Source organism: Leptodactylus fuscus, chromosome 5 (genome assembly GCF_031893055.1).
Source record: "Leptodactylus fuscus isolate aLepFus1 chromosome 5, aLepFus1.hap2, whole genome shotgun sequence".
Lineage (NCBI taxonomy): Eukaryota > Metazoa > Chordata > Amphibia > Anura > Leptodactylidae > Leptodactylus > Leptodactylus fuscus.
The window spans coordinates 21,491,177-21,517,634 of record NC_134269.1 but is presented as its reverse complement, the minus strand read 5'-3'; the positions used below and the strand labels follow the sequence as shown (position 1 = coordinate 21,517,634).

At 47.2% G+C, this 26,458-nt stretch overlaps 8 non-coding genes across 8 annotated transcripts; all 8 read right to left on the bottom strand.

Annotated features, from left to right (window-relative positions):
* Nucleotides 1-8,197: 8,197 nt before the first annotated feature.
* Nucleotides 8,198-8,338, bottom strand: LOC142205819 (U4 spliceosomal RNA). The gene has a single exon (XR_012716779.1). It is a non-coding gene; the product is annotated as a U4 spliceosomal RNA (small nuclear RNA).
* Nucleotides 8,339-13,531: 5,193 nt separating this feature from the next.
* On the bottom strand, nt 13,532-13,604 carry TRNAK-UUU (transfer RNA lysine (anticodon UUU)). The gene has a single exon. It is a non-coding gene; the product is annotated as a tRNA-Lys (tRNA).
* Nucleotides 13,605-15,402: 1,798 nt separating this feature from the next.
* Nucleotides 15,403-15,475, bottom strand: TRNAK-UUU (transfer RNA lysine (anticodon UUU)). The gene has a single exon. It is a non-coding gene; the product is annotated as a tRNA-Lys (tRNA).
* Nucleotides 15,476-16,541: 1,066 nt separating this feature from the next.
* Nucleotides 16,542-16,614, bottom strand: TRNAK-UUU (transfer RNA lysine (anticodon UUU)). The gene has a single exon. It is a non-coding gene; the product is annotated as a tRNA-Lys (tRNA).
* Nucleotides 16,615-16,931: 317 nt separating this feature from the next.
* Nucleotides 16,932-17,004, bottom strand: TRNAK-UUU (transfer RNA lysine (anticodon UUU)). Its single transcript has one exon. It is a non-coding gene; the product is annotated as a tRNA-Lys (tRNA).
* A 1,221-nt stretch (nt 17,005-18,225) lies between these two features.
* Nucleotides 18,226-18,298, bottom strand: TRNAK-UUU (transfer RNA lysine (anticodon UUU)). Its single transcript has one exon. It is a non-coding gene; the product is annotated as a tRNA-Lys (tRNA).
* A 3,216-nt stretch (nt 18,299-21,514) lies between these two features.
* Nucleotides 21,515-21,655, bottom strand: LOC142205830 (U4 spliceosomal RNA). Its single transcript, XR_012716790.1, has one exon. It is a non-coding gene; the product is annotated as a U4 spliceosomal RNA (small nuclear RNA).
* Nucleotides 21,656-24,906: 3,251 nt separating this feature from the next.
* LOC142205207 (U4 spliceosomal RNA) lies at nt 24,907-25,041 on the bottom strand. The gene has a single exon (XR_012716235.1). It is a non-coding gene; the product is annotated as a U4 spliceosomal RNA (small nuclear RNA).
* Nucleotides 25,042-26,458: the final 1,417 nt, after the last annotated feature.

The following is a 26,458-nucleotide window of genomic DNA, read 5'->3' as shown; positions in this document are numbered from 1 at the left end:
GTGCCGCCACGGAGGGTCCTAGTGTCACCAGGCGTGAGAAGTATAGGCGCATGTTGCGGGAATACCTTTCCGACCACAGCCCTGTCCTCTCCGACCCCTCTGCGCCCTACACGTATTGGGTGTCGAAGTTGGACCTGTGGCTTGAACTTGCCCTATATGCCTTGGAGGTGCTGTCCTGTCCTGCCGCCAGCGTCCTATCTGAGAGGGTGTTCAGTGCAGCCGGTGGCATCATCACTGACAAGCGCACCCGTCTGTCAGCTGAGAGTGCCGACCGGCTCACTTTGATAAAAATGAACCACCACTGGATAGAGCCTTCATTTTTGTGCCCACCTGTGTAAAGCACCCCAACATGAAACTCCATGTCTGTACTCAACCTCTCCAATTCCTCCGCATCCTCATACTCATCCACCATAAGCGTTGCACAATTCTGCTAATACTAGGCTCCCTCCAACATGATTTCCCCCAACTCTGCTGGTTAGAGGCTCCCTCCACCCTGATTTCCACCAACTCTGCTGGTTAGAGGCTCCCTCCACCCTGCTTTCCCACAACTCTGCTGGTTAGAGGCTCCTTCCACCATGAATTTGCCCAAACTGGGCTGTTTAGAGGCTCCCTCCACCATGAATTGGTCCAAACTGGGCTGGTTAGAGGCTCCCTCCACCATTAATTGGTCCAAACTGGGCTGGTTAGAGGCTCCCTCCACCATGAATTTGCCCAAACTGGGCTGTTTAGAGGCTCCCTCCACCATGAATTTGCCCAAACTGGGCTGTTTAGAGGCTCCCTCCACCATGAATTGGTCCAAACTGGGTTTTTTAGAGGCTCCCTCCACCATGAATTGGTCCAAACTGGGCTGGTTAGAGGCTCCCTCCACCATGAATTGGTCCAAACTGGGGTGGTTAGAGGCTCCCTCCACCATTAATTGGTCCAAACTGGGCTGGTTAGAGGCTCCCTCCACCATTAATTGGTCCAAACTGGGCTGGTTAGAGGCTCCCTCCACCATTAATTGGTCCAAACTGGGCTGGTTAGAGGCTCCCTCCACCATGAATTTGCCCAAACTGGGCTGTTTAGAGGCTCCCTCCACCATGAATTTGCCCAAACTGGGCTGGTTAGAGGCTCCCTCCACCATGAATTGGTCCAAACTGGGGTTTTTAGAGGCTCCCTCCACCATGAATTGGTCCAAACTTGGCTGTTTAGAGGCTCCCTCCACCATGAATTGGTCCAAACTGGGGTGGTTAGAGGCTCCCTCCACCATTAATTGGTCCAAACTGGGCTGGTTAGAGGCTCCCTCCACCATTAATTGGTCCAAACTGGGCTGGTTAGAGGCTCCCTCCACCATGAATTTGCCCAAACTGGGCTGTTTAGAGGCTCCCTCCACCATGAATTTGCCCAAACTGGGCTGGTTAGAGGCTCCCTCCACCATGAATTGGTCCAAACGGGTTTTTAGAGGCTCCCTTCACCATGAATTGGTCCAAACTTGGCTGTTTAGAGGCTCCCTCCACCATGAATTGGTCCAAACTGGGGTGGTTAGAGGCTCCCTCCACCATTAATTGGTCCAAACTGGGCTGGTTAGAGGCTCCCTCCACCATTAATTGGTCCAAACTGGGCTGGTTAGAGGCTCCCTCCACCATGAATTGGTCCAAACTGGGGTTTTTAGAGGCTCCCTCCACCATGAATTGGTCCAAACTTGGCTGTTTAGAGGCTCCCTCCACCATTAATTGGTCCAAACTGGGCTGGTTAGAGGCTCCCTCCACCATGAATTGGTCCAAACTGGGTTTTTTAGAGGCTCCCTCCACCATGAATTTGCCCAAACTGGGCTGTTTAGAGGCTCCCTCCACCATGAATTGGTCCAAACTGGGTTTTTTAGAGGCTCCCTCCACCATGAATTGGTCCAAACTGGGCTGGTTAGAGGCTCCCTCCACCATGAATTGGTCCAAACTGGGGTGGTTAGAGGCTCCCTCCACCATTAATTGGTCCAAACTGGGCTGGTTAGAGGCTCCCTCCACCATTAATTGGTCCAAACTGGGCTGGTTAGAGGCTCCCTCCACCATTAATTGGTCCAAACTGGGCTGGTTAGAGGCTCCCTCCACCATTAATTGGTCCAAACTGGGCTGGTTAGAGGCTCCCTCCACCATTAATTGGTCCAAACTGGGCTGGTTAGAGGCTCCCTCCACCATGAATTTGCCCAAACTGGGCTGTTTAGAGGCTCCCTCCACCATGAATTTGCCCAAACTGGGCTGGTTAGAGGCTCCCTCCACCATGAATTGGTCCAAACTGGGGTTTTTAGAGGCTCCCTCCACCATGAATTGGTCCAAACTTGGCTGTTTAGAGGCTCCCTCCACCATTAATTGGTCCAAACTGGGCTGGTTAGAGGCTCCCTCCACCATGAATTGGTCCAAACTGGGTTTTTTAGAGGCTCCCTCCACCATGAATTTGCCCAAACTGGGCTGTTTAGAGGCTCCCTCCACCATGAATTTGCCCAAACTGGGCTGTTTAGAGGCTCCCTCCACCATGAATTGGTCCAAACTGGGGTGGTTAGAGGCTCCCTCCACCATTAATTGGTCCAAACTGGGCTGGTTAGAGGCTCCCTCCACCATTAATTGGTCCAAACTGGGCTGGTTAGAGGCTCCCTCCACCATGAATTTGCCCAAACTGGGCTGTTTAGAGGCTCCCTCCACCATGAATTTGCCCAAACTGGGCTGGTTAGAGGCTCCCTCCACCATGAATTGGTCCAAACGGGTTTTTAGAGGCTCCCTTCACCATGAATTGGTCCAAACTTGGCTGTTTAGAGGCTCCCTCCACCATGAATTGGTCCAAACTGGGGTGGTTAGAGGCTCCCTCCACCATTAATTGGTCCAAACTGGGCTGGTTAGAGGCTCCCTCCACCATTAATTGGTCCAAACTGGGCTGGTTAGAGGCTCCCTCCACCATGAATTGGTCCAAACTGGGGTTTTTAGAGGCTCCCTCCACCATGAATTGGTCCAAACTTGGCTGTTTAGAGGCTCCCTCCACCATTAATTGGTCCAAACTGGGCTGGTTAGAGGCTCCCTCCACCATGAATTGGTCCAAACTGGGTTTTTTAGAGGCTCCCTCCACCATGAATTTGCCCAAACTGGGCTGTTTAGAGGCTCCCTCCACCATGAATTGGTCCAAACTGGGTTTTTTAGAGGCTCCCTCCACCATGAATTGGTCCAAACTGGGCTGGTTAGAGGCTCCCTCCACCATGAATTGGTCCAAACTGGGGTAATTAGAGGCTCCCTCCACCATTAATTGGTCCAAACTGGGCTGGTTAGAGGCTCCCTCCACCATTAATTGGTCCAAACTGGGCTGGTTAGAGGCTCCCTCCACCATTAATTGGTCCAAACTGGGCTGGTTAGAGGCTCCCTCCACCATTAATTGGTCCAAACTGGGCTGGTTAGAGGCTCCCTCCACCATTAATTGGTCCAAACTGGGCTGGTTAGAGGCTCCCTCCACCATGAATTTGCCCAAACTGGGCTGTTTAGAGGCTCCCTCCACCATGAATTTGCCCAAACTGGGCTGGTTAGAGGCTCCCTCCACCATGAATTGGTCCAAACTGGGGTTTTTAGAGGCTCCCTCCACCATGAATTGGTCCAAACTTGGCTGTTTAGAGGCTCCCTCCACCATTAATTGGTCCAAACTGGGCTGGTTAGAGGCTCCCTCCACCATGAATTGGTCCAAACTGGGTTTTTTAGAGGCTCCCTCCACCATGAATTTGCCCAAACTGGGCTGTTTAGAGGCTCCCTCCACCATGAATTTGCCCAAACTGGGCTGGTTAGAGGCTCCCTCCACCATGAATTGGTCCAAACTGGGGTTTTTAGAGGCTCCCTCCACCATGAATTGGTCCAAACTTGGCTGTTTAGAGGCTCCCTCCACCATGAATTGGTCCAAACTGGGGTGGTTAGAGGCTCCCTCCACCATTAATTGGTCCAAACTGGGCTGGTTAGAGGCTCCCTCCACCATTAATTGGTCCAAACTGGGCTGGTTAGAGGCTCCCTCCACCATGAATTGGTCCAAACTGGGTTTTTTAGAGGCTCCCTCCACCATGAATTTGCCCAAACTGGGCTGTTTAGAGGCTCCCTCCACCATGAATTGGTCCAAACTGGGCTGGTTAGAGGCTCCCTCCACCATGAATTTCCCAAAACTTGGCTGTTTAGAGGCTCCCTCCACCATTAATTGGTCCAAACTGGGCTGGTTAGAGGCTCCCTCCACCATGAATTGGTCCAAACTGGGGTTTTTAGAGGCTCCCTCCACCATGAATTGGTCCAAACTTGGCTGTTTAGAGGCTCCCTCCACCATGAATTGGTCCAAACTGGGGTGGTTAGAGGCTCCCTCCACCATTAATTGGTCCAAACTGGGCTGGTTAGAGGCTCCCTCCACCATTAATTGGTCCAAACTGGGCTTGTTAGAGGCTCCCTCCACCATGAATTTGCCCAAACTGGGCTGTTTAGAGGCTCCCTCCACCATGAATTTGCCCAAACTGGGCTGGTTAGAGGCTCCCTCCACCATGAATTGGTCCAAACGGGTTTTTAGAGGCTCCCTTCACCATGAATTGGTCCAAACTTGGCTGTTTAGAGGCTCCCTCCACCATGAATTGGTCCAAACTGGGTTTTTTAGAGGCTCCCTCCACCATGAATTTGCCCAAACTGGGCTGTTTAGAGGCTCCCTCCACCATGAATTTGCCCAAACTGGGCTGGTTAGAGGCTCCCTCCACCATGAATTGGTCCAAACTGGGGTTTTTAGAGGCTCCCTCCACCATGAATTGGTCCAAACTTGGCTGTTTAGAGGCTCCCTCCACCATGAATTGGTCCAAACTGGGGTGGTTAGAGGCTCCCTCCACCATTAATTGGTCCAAACTGGGCTGGTTAGAGGCTCCCTCCACCATTAATTGGTCCAAACTGGGCTGGTTAGAGGCTCCCTCCACCATGAATTGGTCCAAACTGGGTTTTTTAGAGGCTCCCTCCACCATGAATTTGCCCAAACTGGGCTGTTTAGAGGCTCCCTCCACCATGAATTGGTCCAAACTGGGCTGGTTAGAGGCTCCCTCCACCATGAATTTCCCAAAACTTGGCTGTTTAGAGGCTCCCTCCACCATTAATTGGTCCAAACTGGGCTGGTTAGAGGCTCCCTCCACCATGAATTGGTCCAAACTGGGGTTTTTAGAGGCTCCCTCCACCATGAATTGGTCCAAACTTGGCTGTTTAGAGGCTCCCTCCACCATGAATTGGTCCAAACTGGGGTGGTTAGAGGCTCCCTCCACCATTAATTGGTCCAAACTGGGCTGGTTAGAGGCTCCCTCCACCATTAATTGGTCCAAACTGGGCTGGTTAGAGGCTCCCTCCACCATGAATTTGCCCAAACTGGGCTGTTTAGAGGCTCCCTCCACCATGAATTTGCCCAAACTGGGCTGGTTAGAGGCTCCCTCCACCATGAATTGGTCCAAACGGGTTTTTAGAGGCTCCCTTCACCATGAATTGGTCCAAACTTGGCTGTTTAGAGGCTCCCTCCACCATGAATTGGTCCAAACTGGGGTGGTTAGAGGCTCCCTCCACCATTAATTGGTCCAAACTGGGCTGGTTAGAGGCTCCCTCCACCATTAATTGGTCCAAACTGGGCTGATTAGAGGCTCCCTCCACCATGAATTGGTCCAAACTGGGGTTTTTAGAGGCTCCCTCCACCATGAATTGGTCCAAACTTGGCTGTTTAGAGGCTCCCTCCACCATTAATTGGTCCAAACTGGGCTGGTTAGAGGCTCCCTCCACCATGAATTGGTCCAAACTGGGTTTTTTAGAGGCTCCCTCCACCATGAATTTGCCCAAACTGGGCTGTTTAGAGGCTCCCTCCACCATGAATTGGTCCAAACTGGGTTTTTTAGAGGCTCCCTCCACCATGAATTGGTCCAAACTGGGCTGGTTAGAGGCTCCCTCCACCATGAATTGGTCCAAACTGGGGTTTTTAGAGGCTCCCTCCACCATGAATTGGTCCAAACTTGGCTGTTTAGAGGCTCCCTCCACCATGAATTGGTCCAAACTGGGGTGGTTAGAGGCTCCCTCCACCATTAATTGGTCCAAACTGGGCTGGTTAGAGGCTCCCTCCACCATTAATTGGTCCAAACTGGGCTGGTTAGAGGCTCCCTCCACCATGAATTTGCCCAAACTGGGCTGTTTAGAGGCTCCCTCCACCATGAATTTGCCCAAACTGGGCTGGTTAGAGGCTCCCTCCACCATGAATTGGTCCAAACGGGTTTTTAGAGGCTCCCTTCACCATGAATTGGTCCAAACTTGGCTGTTTAGAGGCTCCCTCCACCATGAATTGGTCCAAACTGGGGTGGTTAGAGGCTCCCTCCACCATTAATTGGTCCAAACTGGGCTGGTTAGAGGCTCCCTCCACCATTAATTGGTCCAAACTGGGCTGGTTAGAGGCTCCCTCCACCATGAATTGGTCCAAACTGGGGTTTTTAGAGGCTCCCTCCACCATGAATTGGTCCAAACTTGGCTGTTTAGAGGCTCCCTCCACCATTAATTGGTCCAAACTGGGCTGGTTAGAGGCTCCCTCCACCATGAATTGGTCCAAACTGGGTTTTTTAGAGGCTCCCTCCACCATGAATTTGCCCAAACTGGGCTGTTTAGAGGCTCCCTCCACCATGAATTGGTCCAAACTGGGTTTTTTAGAGGCTCCCTCCACCATGAATTGGTCCAAACTGGGCTGGTTAGAGGCTCCCTCCACCATGAATTGGTCCAAACTGGGGTGGTTAGAGGCTCCCTCCACCATGAATTGGTCCAAACTGGGCTGGTTAGAGGCTCCCTCCACCATTAATTGGTCCAAACTGGGCTGGTTAGAGGCTCCCTCCACCATTAATTGGTCCAAACTGGGCTGGTTAGAGGCTCCCTCCACCATGAATTTGCCCAAACTGGGCTGTTTAGAGGCTCCCTCCACCATGAATTTGCCCAAACTGGGCTGGTTAGAGGCTCCCTCCACCATGAATTGGTCCAAACTGGGGTTTTTAGAGGCTCCCTCCACCATGAATTGGTCCAAACTTGGCTGTTTAGAGGCTCCCTCCACCATTAATTGGTCCAAACTGGGCTGGTTAGAGGCTCCCTCCACCATGAATTGGTCCAAACTGGGTTTTTTAGAGGCTCCCTCCACCATGAATTTGCCCAAACTGGGCTGTTTAGAGGCTCCCTCCACCATGAATTGGTCTAAACTGGGGTGGTTAGAGGCTCCCTCCACCATTAATTGGTCCAAACTGGGCTGGTTAGAGGCTCCCTCCACCATTAATTGGTCCAAACTGGGCTGGTTAGAGGCTCCCTCCACCATGAATTTGCCCAAACTGGGCTGGTTAGAGGCTCCCTCCACCATGAATTGGTCCAAACTGGGTTTTTTAGAGGCTCCCTCCACCATGAATTGGTCCAAACTGGGTTTTTTAGAGGCTCCCTCCACCATGAATTTGCCCAAACTGGGCTGGTTAGAGGCTCCCTCCACCATGAATTGGTCCAAACTGGGGTTTTTAGAGGCTCCCTCCACCATGAATTTGCCCAAACTCTGCTGGTTAGAGGCTCAATCCACCCTGATTTTCAAAACAAATGTTGGTGCCAACCTCAACTTACTACAAGGGCCAAATTCACTGCTGGTGACAAGCTCTCCTCACTGCAAGTGCCAAATACACATGTTTCAAGGTGTTTTCCTACTGTCAGAGAGGTGGTATTGAGTGTGTAAAGTGTGTAGTTGTTAGGCTGTGATGTTGGGGTAATAGAGGGTCTTTGGTGTGTTAGATGCCCCCAGACATGCTTCCCCTGCTGTCCCAGTGTCATTCCAGAGGTGTTGGCATCATTTCCTGGGGTGTCATAGTGGACTTGGTGACCCTCCAGACACGGATTTGGGTTTCCCCCTTAACGAGTATCTGTTCCCCATAGACTATAATGGGGTTCGAAACCCGTTCGAACACACGAACATTGAGCGGCTGTTCGAATCGAATTTCGAACCTCGAACATTTTAGTGTTCGCTCATCTCTACTGATCACCAGTCTGTTCCCAAAGGTTTGGATAGGGCTGAACTGTGAAGAATCATCCATGCAAAAAAAGTTACAACTACAGAGCAGTAAAGTAATTATGGACAACAAGTTCTCCTTACACCTTCCTACAATCCTTAAATTTTATTAATCTCTGTCCTTTACATCACATTTCAGTCTCCTGAGAGACTGTCAAAAATTGCCAATGCTGACTGTATTTCAAGTCATCATGGCGGGGTATTGGGTAAAGTTTTCAATCAGCAATAATCACGCCTCGGATAAACCTCATGGGCTATGATACTGCCACTGCGCAAAGCTAAAGATACATTGATGAGGTCTGGAGCACCTTATACAGGGTAGTCAGTAAGCCTAAGGAGACACCAGCAGACAGGAAATACAGAGCAGGGGATTCTGGGAGTGAATATGCTAATAGCTCATTCAGTCACAGTAGGCAGGCTGTAAGGACTGAATCCTTACTTATATTACTGTCCCTCTTGTCCACATTGACCTCTGTATATAGCAGTATTTTCCCCATAGAGGTGTCTGTTACTTATAGATTATATCAGAAGCTTTATCAGAATAATGATGTGTTGCAGGGTGTGATGTCTGGTGCAGGATCTCTGCCTTTACTCTATATTGTCCCTCTCTCCTACTTGTTGTTATGGTTCTGTGTGTATATATAAAAATAATAACACAACCAGAACCACTAAGCTGTAGAGCACTGCGGCGAGGTCCACAGGCCCGGATGGGCAGCCGTATGTCTGAATTATGTACCACCAGTTGAACTGCACTGGCAGTGATGTTGTGCAAAACAAATGTGAACAGGTGGCAACAGAGTCTCTCCAGTTAACATCACTGGGGAGCGTGCCAATGTATAGCAGTTGAGCAAATGAAGCTTTGTCAGAAGCCCCTGCTATTTACAGCAGGAGAACCAGGCCTTAGCCTGTGCTTCACTCTACTGCAAACACAAGACTGCCAGGGGTTAACTTCACTCCTGGTTAGCCACATAACAAACTCCTTAAACTGCAATGAGATACAAAGCAGTTGGACTAGGAATGGGTTGACTGGTTCCAAAGGGCAGAGCCAAGGAATACTAGCTGGATCCCTACTCAGCTCCTAGAATTGACTGGAACCTGGCCCTAACCTCCTGTCTCAACATATATTAAGCAAAGTGTGAGCACCAGGTGGGCGTCGGCTCACACTATTTAAAGGCAAGTCCCCGCCCAACAGGGGCGGTGGCATAACATCACTGATCATGCTCAGTATGGCCAAACTGGGACTTAGCCTCAGAGCGGCTCCAAAATGTCTGAGCATGCTCAGTAGGGAGAGAATGGCAGCCTCTGAGCGGCTCCAAAATGTCTGAGCATGCTCAGTGGGCCGAAAACTGGACTTAGACTCCAGACATCTTATTGCACAACGCCGAGGGTGAGGTTCAGATTGGCCCGCAGGTGGCTCTCTGCGCTGGACGGGAAGCCTTCGGGACCCAATCCTAACACTTGTATATGTGGTTTATATACTGTACTGTGTTCCATCCTACACTGTGTTACTGTACAATGTATGTTTGCAATTTAACATTTAAAGGTGGACCCCATGAAAATTTGTGGGGTCCGCCAGTAAGCATTGTTTTAGGACTTCAGCTAGCCCAGCATAGGTATGAATCTAGCCATAGACAAAGTTAGATTACTGGCAATGAAAATGTTAACTGTGCAGGCAGTGGTGTAACTAGGAATGGCGGGGGCCCCGTGGCGAACTTTTGACATGGGCTTCCTGACCGACACCGAAGAGCTTGACCGACCGCCCCCCTCCCCTCCACGCCGCATTCCTGTGCGCTCTATTATACCCCATTGTGGCCCCTGCACACAGTATTATGCCCCATAATGAACACCCATGAACTATTATTATACTCTGGGGTATTTTCAGACCCCAGAGTATAATAATCGGAGACCGAGGGGAGATACAGACATAAAAAAAAAAAGTTACTTATCTGTCTCCGGCTCCGCTGCAGTCTTTGGCGGTGTTGGCCATCTTTAATAACGCACAGATGTCACATGACATTTCATGCCCTCCCTCCATCTGCCACCAGTTTCATGCACCCCTCATCTCTACCCCCATTTTCATGTCCTCCCCTCCATCTCGGCCCCTAGGTTACTGTTGCTCCTCAATTGCTCCACACCACACATACATACACACTCAAACACAGACACACACACACACTCTCCATTCTGCATCTCACATCCCCCTCCCCTTCAGTACAATACAATATAATATACAGAGCGCCCCCTGACTACTATTAGACAGTCATTAGTAACAGCAATTGCAGGCAAGTCTGAATACAAACAATGTGTAGAGTACTGATCCATCTACTGACACTGACCTCCCCCTCCTCCTAATACACAGATATCAGGACACTGTCCTCTCCCCTCCTCCAGACCACACATACATACAGACACACACACACTCTCCATTTTGCATCTCACATTCCCCTCCCCTTCAGTACCTAACAGCACATTTATACTCTTCATCTCTTGCAGGACTGCACGGGCTATAAAGACACGCCCACCTAGTTATGTGACGGCTGACGTCACACAAGGTCCTTCATCTACAGGTCCTACAAGCTTTCCTCCGATCTTATCACAGTTACAACAGTTTGTCTGTGATAAGAGCGAGGGTAGCAGGGGTAGCTGTCACCGGGCCCCTAATGTCCCGGGCCCTGTGCCAGCTGCCTCTGCTGCTATTATTATTATTATTTATTTATATAGCACCATTAATTCCATGGTGCTTTACATTTGCTGCTATGGTGGTAGTTACGCCACTGTGTCTTGGCCTGGAGACTTGGTTGTTTGTATGAGAGGGGTAAGTTCACACAGCAGAGAATGAAGAGGACCAGTCATGGTCTACCTGCGATGGATACCAGTTTAGATGATTGGCAATGAAAGGGTTAACCATGCGGGATATTACAGCACGACATGGATGTGTTGTGGACGAGTCGTGGCTTTCTGCTGCTGTTTAGGCCTAGAGATGAATGGGGAGTCTCAGGCCGCAGAATCCACAACAAGATCGAGCAGGACGCTTATTTTTTCAGTGTCTTGCTGCAATCTGTAGAATTCGCAACAAATTCCTCCATGTGAACTTGCCCTTAGTCTTCCCAGTCTAGACCTTATAGAATTGTTTTGTATCATAGAGAAGGTAGCGTACTAGTGGAGAGACTTTTCTATTCTTCTTTTTGCCAGTAATATTTTGTTTTTAACATGTTTGCTTAATTTTATTAAAAACTTGCGCCTGAACAGGGACTTGAACCCTGGACCCTCAGATTAAAAGTCTGATGCTCTACCGACTGAGCTATCCGGGCTCTGTACATGGCTCCTCTACTAAAGATTCACTGGTGGAGCCACCTACTGTCTGACTCTATTATACTCCATTTATGTAGTGTCCATGTCTTGTGCTATCCATGTTCACTGACCAGACATGACATTAACCCCTTAAACCACATAGATTTTCTGATTTTGTGTTTCGTTTGTTTTCTTCTACACTCTCCATTTTTTTGATTTTTCTGTTCAGAGTCATGTGACAGCTGGCACCCTCAACTTAATTTTTAGTTACACACCCTTTGTAAAAAAATAAATCAATCGCTTCCTACAAATCTCAACAAACTTCTTACACCTCTCAACTGGAATTTTGGACCCTTCTTTCGAAAACTGTTCCAGGTCTCTCATATTTGGGGGGCACCTTCTCTTTTCCCAACAGCAATTTTAAAGAGATTCTACCATTAAAAACCTTTTTTTTCTTGTTGACACGACGGAATAGCCTTAAGAAAGGCTATTCTTCTCCTACCTTTAGAGGTCTTTTCTGCCCCGCCGTTCGGTTAAAATCCCGTTTTTGCGGATATGCAATTGAGTTCTCTCGCAGCACTGGGGGCGGGCCCCAGCACTCAAACAGCACTGGGGGGTGTTGCCAATGCTGCGAGAGAACTCTCCAGCTCCGCCTCCATCTTCTTCCGGAACGGGGTCTTCATACGTCTTCATCAGGGGGTTGGCTTCAAATTTTTAGGCCTCGGGCAAAGCCGACTGCGTGTGCCCACCAGACACAAGAAAATGGCCGCTTTCCACAGTTGTTCAATGTGATTTAGAGCCGGACTCATTGCTGACACCTCGATCTCTCCAGCTCTTTGTTTCCATCTATTTCTGGAGGCTTTTTTGAAGTATGTTTGGTAATCTTCAGATTTCATGATGCCTTGCACACAGTCAGGGCACCCAGTGCCAGAGGCAGCAAAGCAACCCCAAAACCTCTTTGACCCTCCACCATATGTGACATTTGGTGTTGGGTTCTTTTCTTTGCTGGCCTCATTCTGTTTTCAGTAAACAGTAGAATGATGTGCTTTACCAAAAAGCTCTATCTTGGTCTTATCTGGCCACAACATTTTCCCAGAACGAAATTGACTTACTCACGTGCATTTTGGCAAACCGCAGTCTAGTTTCTGTTGTTTTTTTTCCTTTTTTAAATGTCTCTGTGTCAGCAGTTGGGTCCTCCTGGATTGTGCCAACTTCTTTCCTTTATTATCTATTTTCAGGTGTGATTTTTATATTGCCCACACCTGTTACTTGCCACAGGTTAGATTTAATGTGCATCACATACTTGAAACAAAGTTACTTATCCACAATTTTGAAAAGGTGGCAACAATTTTGTCCAGCCCATTTTTGGATTTTTGAGTGAAATTATGTCCAATTTGTCTTTTTTTCTCAGTTTTTTTTTCTGTACGTCATTTTTTTTGTATGTCATGTGTTGCTAATGGGTAATAAATAGAGATAAGCGAACACTGTTCGGATCAGCCGATCTGAACAGCACGCTCCCATAGAAATGAATGGAAGCAGACTTTGCCGGCGGCCGGCCGCTTAACCCCCGCGTGCCGGCCGCTTCCATTCATTTCTATGGGAGCGTGCTGTGAGCGTGCTGTTCCGAACAGTGTTTGCTCATCTCTAGTAATAAACAGACGGGTAAAGCGAATATTACTAACTCATAACAAGGGGTGGGGTATATTAGGCAGCATTTGAAAGGTCAACAAATGGGCAATGGGTGAACTGCTGGCCAGGTCAATGGCACCCAAAGCTCTTTGATGTCATGGAGGGAAAGCACTAATGTAGTACAAAACTGCTGAAAAAGTTCCTGCTGGCTATAATAGAAAGGTGTCATAATACACAGAGGGTCACAGCTTGCGGTATATGGAGGTGAGTAATATCAGACCGGTCAGAGTGACCCTGCCATTCAACTGCCCTTATTTTTTTCGGCATCCTGCTGCAATCTATGTCTCCCATTGAAACAATGGGAATCTGTGAAATCCCCACCGCAAATTCCTCCCCCTAAATCTTGCCAATCTAGACCTTTTGGAATTGTTTCATATCTTTTTGCTATAGAGAATGCAATGTACTATGAGGAGAGCAGATGGACTTTTCCAGTCTTCATTTTGCCAGTAACACTTTGGTTTTCACACCTTTACTTAATTTTATTAAAATCTTGCGCCCGAACAGGGACTTGAACCCTGGACCCTCAGATTAAAAGTCTGATGCTCTACCGACTGAGCTATCCGGGCTCTGTACATAGTGCTGAGCTAATGATTCACTGGTGGAGCCACCTACTGTCTGACTCTGTATTTACTCTGTTGACGTAGTGTCCATGTCTTCTACTATCCACTTTCACTGACCAGACATAGCATTAACCCCTTAAGTCAAATTGATTTTCTGATTTTGCTTTTTGTTTTTTCCCTCTCCACCCTCCGAAAGCTAGAACTTATTTTTTACAGGACAAATTGTACTATCTAGTAATACTATTTAATTTTCCATTTGCTGGACTGAGAATCTGGAACCAAATTTAGAATAGAGCAAAATTGGAATAAAATTAAAAAAATTGGACAATTTTAAAACAAATTTTTTTACGTCATTCAGCATGCAGTAAAAATGACACATGACTTATATTCTGTGCGGTGGAACAATCACGGTAATCCCAAATTTATAAAGTTTTTATTTACAAAAATTCAAAAATGTTAAACTTTCTTTCCATTACCATGTTATGACATCTGTAAGTTTTATATATTTCCATGCTATATAGATGTCTCAGTTGCAATTGACCAAGACATCTAAAGGTTGTAGGCACCAACCACAGCTGGCCATGATAGAAAAGTGTCCTAATACACAGGGGATCCCAGCTTGCTGTGTATGGAGGTGAGTAACATCAGACCGGTCAGAGCGCCCATGCTGATCCCTGTCCAAAGTGCCTACAATGGACACGTGAACCTCAGAACAGGAGAATGGAGCAATAGAAGAAGTAGGGTAGGTGGGTGCGATTCATCTCAAGAATGACTTTGTCAGTAAAAACTATCTTCGATACTTTGTGAACAGATCAAACTGCTCTATTGGAAAACAGTCTTAGGACAAGTTCACATCTGCGCTGCAGAGACCAACGAAAATACGAGGAGATAAAAGTCCTGCACAGAGAGCTGTTGTAGCGGTCCAACTAGCCCAGCGCAGGCGTGAACTTAGCCTTAGACAAAATTAGATAGTTGTCAATGAAAGGGTTAACTGTGTCAGAATCCACAGTAAGGCCGGGGCCCCACGGACCGTAAACGCTGCAATTTGCCTGGAAAAATCGCAGCGTTGTACAGTGCAGGCAAAGTCCCCACTTTGTGGAAAAGATTGCAGTGCGGACATGCTGTGATTTGCAAAGCCATTGCAGCTTTGCAAGTCGCAGCATGTCAATTATATCTACGGAAACACCGGCGGCTTTCCCGTATATATAATGTTAAGCGAAAATCCGCAGAGGAAAACTCTGTGAACTTTCTCTTAAAAGCGCTGTGGAAAGAACCACAATGCGTTCACGCCGCGGTTCTTCCCGCAGTGCTTTAGTGCTGCGGATACGGCCCGCGTGGTCTAAGCCTAAGGGTGAGTTCACATGGAGTATTTTTGGACCGGATTTTGATGCGGAGGCTGCCTCAGCGTCGGTCCAAAAAATGGCTAGCCGTGACTGGATGTCGGTGCACTGCATCCACATCAAGATAGGGCACCTCACTTTCTCCGCGAGCAGCAAAAAAACACTAGTGGAAAAGAGTAGTGAACGACTGCCATTAAGGTCAATGGGAGGCGTTTTTTGGAGCCGAATTCTGAGGCGGATTCCACTTCGAAATCCGGACCAAAAAAACCCATGTGAATTCAGCCTACGACCAGGCAGGACGCTTACTTTTTCAGGGGTAGTATCTATGGCAAATTCTGCCACACCATCTCGCCCTTAGTCTCCACAATCTAGAACATGGAGGAGCGCAGAGCAGACATTACAGTCTTTATTGTGTCAGTGATATTTTGTTTATAACATGTTTGCTTAATTTTATTAAAAACTTGCGCCCGAACAGGGACTTGAACCCTGGACCCTCAGATTAAAAGTCTGATGCTCTACCGACTGAGCTATCCGGGCTCTATAGAGTTGGCTGAGACAATGCTTCACTGGTGGAGCCACCTACTGTCTGACTCTGTATTTACTCTCTACATGTAGTGTCAGTGTCTTGTACTATCCATGTTCACTGAGCAGACATAGCATTAACCCCTTATGTAACATTGATTTTGATTTTTCATTTTGTCCATCTCCATTTTCCACAGGCTATAACTTTAATTATTTTTTAGTTCATTTTTTTTATGCGAGGGCTTATTTTCTGCAGGATGTGTTGTGCTATATAGCGGCATTAATTCATTTCCATTCGCTGGAATGGGAAGCTCGAATAAATTTTATCTACGGAGACGCCGGTAGTTTCCCTATAGATATAACTGAAGCAGAAAGTCCACAGAAAAAACTTCTGCAAACTTTTTGTGCGCGATGCGTTGCCGCTATAGGTTTTCCCGCAGCGCTTTTTTGCTGAGAGACGCCAGGAGACGCTGGGTTCACACCAACATCTGGACTCAGTTATCAGGTTTCCGTCTTCTGCTTGCAGAAGACAGAAACCTGTCATGCCAAGTCTGGCCGTGAAACCTGCAGAACGGAGTCCTGGACGCAGATGTGAACGAGCCCTTAGTAACATAAGACCGGTCAGAGTGCCCATGCCGAACCCTATCCCCTGCCAAAAGTGCCTACAATGGACACGTGAGTCTCAGAATTGGAGCATGGAGCAATACAAGAAGTCAAATTCCTCCATGTGAACTTACCCTTAGTCTTCACCATCTAGATCTTTTGGAATTGTTCCTCTATATAGAATGCAGTGTACAGTGAAGATCAGATGGACTATACAGGCTATAACTTTAATTATTTTTTAGTTCATTTTTTTTATGCGAGGGCTTATTTTCTGCAGGATGTGTTGTGCTATATAGCGGCATTAATTCATTTCCATTCGCTGGAATGGGAAGCTCGAATAAATTTTATCTACGGAGACGCCGGTAGTTTCCCTATAGATATAACTGAAGCAGAAAGTCCACAGAAAAAACTGCTTGCAGTCTTCATTTTGCCAGTAATATTTAGTTTTTCATGTTTGCTTAATTTTATTAAAAACGTGCGCCCGAACAGGGACTTGAACCCTGGACCCTCAGATTAAAAGTCTGATGCTCTACCGACTGAGCTATCCGGGCTCTGTACATAGTATTGAGCTAATGACGCACTGGTGGAGCCACCTACTGTCCGACTGCTATTACTTTGTTTATGTAGCTAAACTTCTTCTATCGTACATGGGAAGAATATGCAAATCTGACTTCCATGATGTAATTAGGATGCCAGTGCAGGACGCTTAGTTTTTCAGGGGTAGTATCTATGGCAAATTCCACCACGCCAACTCGCCCTTAGTCTCCACACTCTAGAACATGGAGGAGCGCAGAGCAGACATTACAGTCTTCATTGTGTCTGTGATATTCATTTTTTAACATGTTTGCTTAATTTTATTAAAAACTTACGCCCGAACAGGGACTTGAACCCTGGACCCTCAGATTAAAAGTCTGATGCTCTACCGACTGAGCTATCCGGGCTCTACAGAGACTGCTGAGACAATACTTCACTGGTGGAGCCACCTACTGACTCTGAATTTACGCTCTATATGTAGTGTCAAAACTTTAAAAATTTTTGCTCTCTTTCCATTACTAGAGATGAGCGAACAGTAAAATATTCGATATTCGTTTCGAATAGCCCCTCAATATTCGACTATTCGAACGAATATCGAACCCCTTTATAGTCTATGGGAAAAAAATGCTTTGTTTCAGGGTATCCCACCATTCGACTCAGGAGAGTCACCAAGTCCACTATGACACCTCAGCAAATGATGCCAACACCTCTGCAATGCAAATGGGACAGCAGGGGAAGCATGTCTGGGGGCATCTAACATGCCCAAGTCACTGTATTATGTCAGGATCTCTGTCAGCTTGCAATATGCGGGAACTGAATTTTTCCCATAGGAATGCATTGACCAACGTTAATTGGCCGAATGCCATACAGAGTACAGCATTCGGCCAATCGACGCTGGTCAATGCATTCCTATGCGGAGATGTAGCAGTGCTGGCCGTGCGCTCAGCTCGGCTACTCTGGAGATGCAGCCAAGCTCAGCGCACGGCCAGCACTGCTACACCGGAGAACCGCTGAACCCTGCTGCACACTCAGCTCTGCTGCATCAGACATAAATAGCATTATACATTAATAGTTCAGACATTTTCAAATGTGAGGATATCTCACTTATTTATGTTAATTGTGGGTTTTTTGTTTTTTTTTTTTAAATCATTGCGGTTTTGGAAATCGCACCATGTCAATTTTGTCGACGGAGATGCCAGAAGTCTCTCTATAGATATAACTGAAGCAGAATCCTGCATAGGAAAACTTTGCAAACTTTTTGTGCAAAGCGCTGCGGAAAGATCTGCGATGCGTTGCCGCCACCACTTTTCCCGCAGCACTTTTTTGCTGCGAGACGCCAGGTGAGTAACATCAGACCAGTCAGAGTGCCCATGCCGAACCCTGTCCACTGCCAAAAGTGCCTACAATGGACACGTCAGTCTCACAATTGGAGCATGGAGCAATACAAGAAGTCAAATTCTTCCATGTGAACTTACCCTTAGTCTCACCATCTAGATCTTTTGGAATTGTTTTGTACCGTTCCGCTATATAGAATGCAGTGTACAGTGAAGAGCAGATGGACTATTACAGTCTTCATTTTGTCAGTAATATTTAGTTTTTCACGTTTGCTTTATTTTATTAAAAATTTGCGCCCGAACAGGGACTTGAACCCTGGACCCTCAGATTAAAAGTCTGATGCTCTACCGACTGAGCTATCCGGGCTCTGTACACAATGTGCACTAATAACTCACTGGTGGAGCCACCTACTATCCAACTGCTATTACTCTGGATATGCAATGTCAATGTCTTCTAAAACACAAAAACCTTTCTTACCGTCACCATATTGTGGCAGCCGTAACTTTTTTATATTTCCATGTACGTTGCTGTCTAAGGGCTCTTTTTTAGTGGGACAAGTTGTAGTTTTATTAATAACACTTTGTGAATTGTCTGACGCTTTGATCGCCATTTGTTATATGTTTTGTGGCATGGAAAAAAAACTAAAGAAAATTGCCATACTTGCTATATACAGTAGATGCCTCAATTGTAATTGACCAAGGCATCTAAAGGGTTGACAGCTGTGATCGGGCAGGTCTTGGCTGTATTATGGATATAGAGAGGGTTCAGTGCCATGTGTTGTAAAGGGTTAAAACCACAGACAGGTGAAGGGAATACCACTAGCTCATGACAATGGTGCAGTGCGGGAATACAACATACAGCAAGTGAAAGGTCAGTTCTAGAGGATGAAGTGTTTGAAGCTGGAAATATCGGCAACAGGTGAACTGCATTCAGGGTCAATGACACCCAAAGCATTTTGATGCTATGTACGGTGAAGACTAGCCCATCTAATCCATTACCAGTGAAGAGCAAATGTAGTACAAAACTGCTGAAATAGTTTCTGCTGGCCATGACAGAAAGGTCCGAATACACAGGGGATCCTAGCTTGCTGCGTATGGAGGTGAGTAACATCAATCCGGTCAGAGCGACCATGCTGATCCCTGTCCACTGCCAAAAGTGCAATCACCTATCACTAGCACTAGGTTCACAATAGCGTTTAGGTTTTCGTCCTTTGCTTCGGGTTTGCTTGTTGACCTGAAAGATGGAAACCCTATCTGTTTAAAAAGCGGTTACACATGAAAACTATAATGGGGTTCGTCAGGTTGCTGCCGAAAACCACTGAGAGAAAAAGTCTGCTTGCAAGACTTTTCTCTCCGTCAACTTTAAGTGGAATGGAGGACGGAGACTCAAACGCAGGTTGGAAAGCATAACCTGCCTGTATTTGATTACATCTGACTAAGCTCTGTTGTAATTCTCCTACTCCTGGGTGTAATGCAAGCTTTGTAGCCCTCTGTATCATGCTGTGACGAATCACACATCCATCCACACTTCCTCCATCACTGAAATGCCTCATGTTCAAGCCTATAGCACATTATATAGTGTATATGACACCAGTACTATAACGTGTCCTCCTACCACTGACTATTGACAGGTGGAGAAGACCAAGCAGTGGGACAATAAGTTAAAGGGGTATTCCCACGTCGCATACTCACCAGTCTTCGTTGCTGTAAATTCTTCTTTCTTCCGGCTTTGTTGCATCATTGGTGGGCGGGGTTTACATATGCAAAGCCAGCGGCGAGATGCCGTTGGCCCTGCGTGCACGCTCATAGCTAGTGAGACCAGTGTAGCCTTCACAGTGCGACTACAGACCCGGCATCCGCTGTAATAGAGAGGCGGATGCCGGGGAGTGTAGACGCCGACATGGTCTGTATTGGCGGTCCCTTCCCCCAAAGGGTAAACTACCCCCCCTCCTCCAGGCTCCCTCCCCCCAAAGGGTAAACTACCCCCCCTCCAGGTTCCCTCCCCCCAAAGGGTAAACTATCCCCCTCCTCCAGGCTCCCTCCCCCCCAAAGGGTAAACTACCCCCCCTCAAGGCTCCATCCCCCCCAAAGGGTAAACTACCCCCCCTCCAGGCTCCCTCCCCCAAAGGGTAAACTACCCCCCCTCCAGGCTCCCTCCCCCCCAAAGGGTAAACTAACCCTCCTCCCCCCCTCCAGGCTCCATTCCCCCCTCCAGGCTCCTCCAGGCTCCCTCCCCCCCCAAAAGGGAAAACTACCCCCCTCCCCCCTCCAGGCTCCCTCCCCCCAAAGGGTAAACTACCCCCCTCCCCCCTCCAGGCTCCCTCCCCCCCAAAGGGTAAACTACCCCCCCTCCCCCCCTCCAGGCTCCCTCCCCCCAAAGGGTAAACTACCCCCCTCCCCCCCTCCAGGCTCCCTCCACCCCAAAGGGTAAACTACCCCCCTCCCCCCCTCCAGGCTCCCTCCCCCCCAAAGGGAAAACTACCCCCCCCTCCCTGCCTCCAGGCTCCCTCCCCCCAAAGGGTAAACTACCCCCCCTCCTGGCTCCCTCCCCCCCAAAGGGTAAACTACCCCCCCTCCCCCCACAAAGGGTAAACTACCCCCCTCCCCCCACAAAGGGTAAACTACCCCCCTTCCCCCCTCCAGGCTCCCTCCCCCCCAAAGGGTAAACTACCCCCCCCCTCCAGGCTCCCTCCAGGCTCTCTCCCCCCTCAACTCTCCCCCCTCCCCTCTCTCCCCTCCCCCCTCCAGGCTCCCTATCTATAAAACATAGTGTAGAACACTGTCAGGGCTCCTAGGAACCTATCTATAAAACATAGTGTAGAACACTGTCAGGGCTCCTAGGAACCTATCTATAAAACATAGTGTATGACACTGTCAGGGCTCCTAGGAACCTATCTATAAAACATAGTGTATGACACTATCGGTGTTCCTAGGAACCTATCTATAAAACATAGTGTATGACACTGTCAGGGCTCCTGGGAACCTATCTATAAAACATAGTGTATAACACTGTCAGGGCTCCTAGGAACCTATCTATAAAACATAGTGTAGCCCTGACATTATAATCTGTGGGGTCCACAGCAACTGCTGTTTTACTGCTACATCTAGCTAATTTGTTAATGTTCATTTTCCTTTGCTTATTTTTATGTCCAGTCCAAGGAGCAGGGGGAAATTTACATTTTTGGATTTTTTTTTTATAGTTTTTGAAACTTTTACTTTTTTATTTTTTGTAGACCCCTTGGGAGTCTGATCACCCATACAATATACTGGATTGCGGTATATTGTAACCTTCATTTATTTCTATTACACGCTGCCATAGAATCTTAGTGATGACAAACCTATGAGACGTCTATAGGCTCCCAGCTGTCATGAGATTTAGGTGCCTGGAACGCAATTGAATGAGGCATCTAAAGGGTTAACAGTCTGTTCCCAAAGGTTTGGATAGGGTTGAATTGTGAAAAACCCTTCATGCTAAAAATGTACAACTCAAGAACAGTAAAGTAAATATGACCAACAAGTTCTCCTTACACCTCCCTACAAACCTTGGGTTTTATCAATCTCTGTCCTTTACAACACATTTCAGTCTCCTGAGAGACTGTCAAAAATTGCCAATGCTGACTGTATTTCAAGTCATCATGGCGGGGTATTGGGTTAAGTTTTCAATCAGCAATAATCACGCCTCGGATAAACCTCATGGGCTATGATACTGCCACTGCGCAAAGCTAAAGATACATTGATGAGGTCTGGAGCACCTTATACAGGGTAGTCAGTAAGCCTAAGGAGACACCAGCACACAGGAAATACAGAGCAGGGGATTCTGGGAGTGAATATGCTAATAGCTCATTAAGTCACGGGCTGTAAGGACAGAATCCTTACTTATATTACTGTCCCTCTTGTCCACATTGACCTCTGTATATATCAGTATTTTCCCCATAGACTTGTCTCTTACTTATTGATTATAGATATATGAAACATATATCAATGTGTGATGTCTAGTGCAGGATCTCTGTCTCTGCTCTATGTTGTACTTATGCGCTACTTAGTATATCTGAGATATTTACTGTACTATGTTCCATCCTATACAGTGTCGCAGTACAGTAAATGTTTGCAATTTATCAAATAATTTGTGAATAAACTTAGTTGAGGGGATATCGTCACTCCATAGGGAGAGAACCACCATTTAGGTGTGTGGAGTCTTATTAAGCCATGAGCGCGCCACTGTGCAAAGGAACATGGGAAGAATATGCAAATCTGACTTCCATGATGTAATTAGGATGCCAGTGCCTCAAGTATGCACACCAATAGAGGGCGCTGACTGAGAATGTGCAAGTCTATCTTCCATGATGTAATTAGGAAGACAGAGTCTCAGTCAAGCAAACCAATAGAGGGTGCTCTCTGTAACATCATGCTGACCTTCTCAGAGGCCTTTGTCTGTAATGATGTTGGGATTTTACCAGGTATAGTCTCTTGGCTAAATCCCAACATCATTGCCTCCTAGGAACCTATCTATAAAACATAGTGTATGACACTGTCAGGGCTCCTAGGAACCTATCTATAAAACATAGTGTAGAATACAGTCAGGGCTCCTAGGAACCTATCTATAAAACATAGTGTAGAACACTGTCAGGGCTCCTAGGAACCTATCTATAAAATATAGTGTAGAATACAGTCAGGGCTCCTAGGAACCTATCTATAAAACAGTCCACCTTAAACCGTGCTGCTCGCTTAATCCACCTCACCCCCCGTTCTTCATCGGCTGCTCCCCTCTGCCAGTCCCTCCACTGGTTACCTATAGCCCAGTGAATTGAGTTCAAGCTACTAACGCTAACATACAAAGCCATCCACAACCTGGCCCCTCCATATATCTCTGACCTAATCTCCCGTTACCTGCCCACATGTAACCTCAGATCCTCCAACGACCTCCTACTCTGCTCTGCTCTCATCTGCTCCTCACACAACCGTCTCCAAGATTTCTCCCGTGCATCCCCCATACTCTGGAACTCCTTACCAAGACACATAAGACTGATCCCCACAATCAAATCAAATCAAACAAGCTTTATTGGCACGTCCGAATAGATATTTGGCATTGCCAAAGCTAGTAAAGTGTGTGTGGGGGGGAGTTGGATTCGGGTGGGTATGGGGGGGGGGTGGTTTGGGGTATAACAGTCCGTGGAGTCTCATCTTCCTCTTCGTTGGTGACCGCTATATGGGTAGGTGGGGGTGGAGCGGATGGTTTGGGGTATAACAGTCCGTGGAGTCTCATCTTCCTCTTCGTTGGTGACCGCTATATGGGGAGGTGGGTTGGGGCAGGTGTATTGGGATAAATATTACAGTCCATGGAGTCTCATCTTCCTCTTAGTTAGTGGCCGCTATATGGGGGGGTGGGGCGGGTGGTTTGGGGTATAACAGTCCGTGGAGTCTCATCTTCCTCTTCGTTGGTGCCAGCTGTATGGGAGGGGGGGGGGGGTGATTTGGGGTATAACAGTCCGTGGGGTCTCATCTTCCTCTTGTTTGGTGACAGCTGGACACGTATTGGGCAGCGATCTCCACAGTGGCCTCTTCTTCTCCCAGTAGGATGTAGAGTTTCCTCTTCTCGTCTGCAGATATGAAGTCTGGGATGTGGGCAGAGAGTCTTTGGTAGTAGACGGCCCTCACAGCTGAGTATTTGGTGCAGTGTAGCAGGAAGTGGGTCTCGTCTTCTAGGGCCCCTGGTCACAGTGCTGGCACAGTCTGTTCTCCCGTGGCTTGTACGTCTGCCTGTATCGCCCCGTCTCTATCTCTAGGTTGTGGGCGCTCAGTCTGTACCGGCTCAGGGTCTGTCTGTGTTTGGGGTGGCGAATTCTCTCCAGGTAGGTGGCCATGGTGTAGTCTCTTTGTAGGGATTGGTACACAGTGAGTTTCTTGGAGTTATATATTTCGTTTCTCCATTCTTCAATGTACCGCTCTCTGTTTGCCTTATGTGGTCGCCTTTATTTCGGCCTTGGTTATCATCTGTTGGTGTTTTTGGTTTGGTGGTTGGCTGTTTGGTTGGTGGGTGTCTGGTGTCTGGTTTGCTCAGGATTCAAGAAGGCCCTGAAGACTCACCTATTCAGGAAGGCCTACAACCTCCAATAACACTATCACCGCACCGCCATCTGTACAGTCTCCCCCTCTCCTTCTGTCTCTATCCCTCTTCCCTCATAGATTGCAAGCCCTCGCGGGCAGGGCCCTCTACCCCACTGTGCCAGTCGGTCATTGTTAGTATTATATCTGTTTGTATATTTTGTGTATTGTGTGGGATTAATATAATAATGTACAGCACCATGGAATTAATATAATAATATACAGTACAAGGGAATTAATGGTGCTATATAAATAAACAATAATAATAACATAGTGTAGAATACTGTCAGGGCTCCTAGGGACCTATCTATAAAATTCTAAATCCTTTTTTTTAATGGTTTGTAAGCAATCGGACACCAGGCTCAAGTGTGACCCTAGCCTCGGGCATTTCAGACATCGGGATATCTAATTTGTTAATGTTCATTTTCCTTTGCTTATTTTTATGTCCAGTCCAGGGAGCAGGGGGTGATTTACATTTTTTTTTGGATATTTTTTTATAGTTTTTGAAACTTTTATTTTTTTAGACCCCTTGGTAGTCTGATCACCCATACAATATACAAGATTGCGGTATATTGCAACCTTCATTTACTTCTATTACACGCTGCCATAGAATCTTAGTGATGACAAACCTATGAGACGTCTATAGGCTCCCAGCTGTCATGATATTTAGGTGCCTCGGAGACAATTGAATGAGGCATCTAAAGGGTTAACAGTCTGTTCCCAAAAGTTTGGATTGGGCTGATCTGTGAAGAACTCTCCATGCTAAAAAATTACAACTTCAGAGAAGTAAAGTGAATATGACGAATAAGTTTTTCTTACACCTTCCTACAAACCTTAGGTTCAACAATCTATTTCCTTTACAACACATATCAGTCTCCTGAGAGACTGTCAAAAATTGCCAATGCTATTTCAAGTCATCATGGCGGGGTATTGGGTAAAGTTTTCAATCAGCAATAATCACACCTCGGATAAACCTCATGGGCTATGATACTGCCACTGCGCAAAGCTAAAGACCTACTGGTGAGGTCTGGAGCACCTTATACACGGTAGTCAGTAAGCCTAAGGAGACACCAGCAGACAGGACATACAGAGCAGGGGATTCTGGGAGTGAATATGCTAATAGCTCATTCTGTCACAGTAGGCGGGCTGTAAGGACTGAATCCTAACGCTAGGTTCACACCTGCGTTCAGGGTCTCCGTTCTATGGTCTGCATGCCAGAAGACGGAAACCATAGACCGGACCCGGCCGTGAGCTGCGGTGAGCGTTTTAGGGTACTGCATGTCCGACTCTGTGTCCGGATTATAAAGCCCGGTTTCACAGCAGAGAGCCTAAAACGCTCACCGCCGCTCATGGACGGACAGCTTTCTCACCCATTCAAATTCAGCTTTCTCACACAAGTTTCTGTAGTGTAGTGGTTATCACATTTGCCTCACACGCGAAAGGTCCCTGGTTCGAAACCGCGCAGAAACAATTTTTAGCTGGGATGATTTAGGAACACCTGCACTCGCAGGGGGTTGGACCCGATGGCCCTTGAGGTCCCTTCCAACTCTACCAAAAGTAAGTAAAGTAAATGAATGGGTGGGAAAGACTCCTGCAGGTTTCTGTCTCCTGCTCTGTTTTATGCAGGAAACGGAAACCTGAAGTATGGAGTGCCGGCGCAGATGTGAACGAGCCCCTTACTTATATTACTGTCCCTCTTGTCCACATTGACCTCTGTATATATCTGTATTTTCCCCATAGATGAGTCTGCTACTGATTGATTGATTGATTGATTGATTGATTGATTGATAGATAGAACATCCTGTATATTGATGTGTGATGTACAGTGAATGTTTGCAATTTAACAATTAATTTGTGAATAAACTTAGTTGAGGGGATATCGTCACTCCATAGGGAGAGAACCACCATTTAGGTGTGTGGAGTCTTATTAAGCCATGAGCGCTCCACTGTGCAAAGGAACATGGGAAGAATATGCAAATGTGACTTCCATGATGTAATTAGGATGCCAATGCCTCAAGTATGCACTCCAATAGAGGGCGCTGACTGAGAATGTGCAAGTCTATCTTCCATGATGTAATTAGGAAGACAGAGTCTCAGTCAAGCAAACCAATAGAGGGCGCTCTCTTTAACATCATGCCGACCTTCTCAGAGGCCTTTGTTTGTAATTTCTAGCTCTCTACGGCAAACACAGCTGAAGTTATGTCGAAGTGAAGTGAGATGTATTTCTACGGAACAACAGATTGGTGTGGGGTATTTTAGACACACGTCAGATATAGTGCAAAAATTACTCCATTTTGATGAAAAGTGATAAAATTATAACTTTTCAATTACAAAAAAAAAAAGCGCCCCAGATTAAAACTCTGCTGTTTACGTGACTGAACTATCCCAGCTCTAGGCTTCACTCCTCTGCTTGTGATTTACTGGT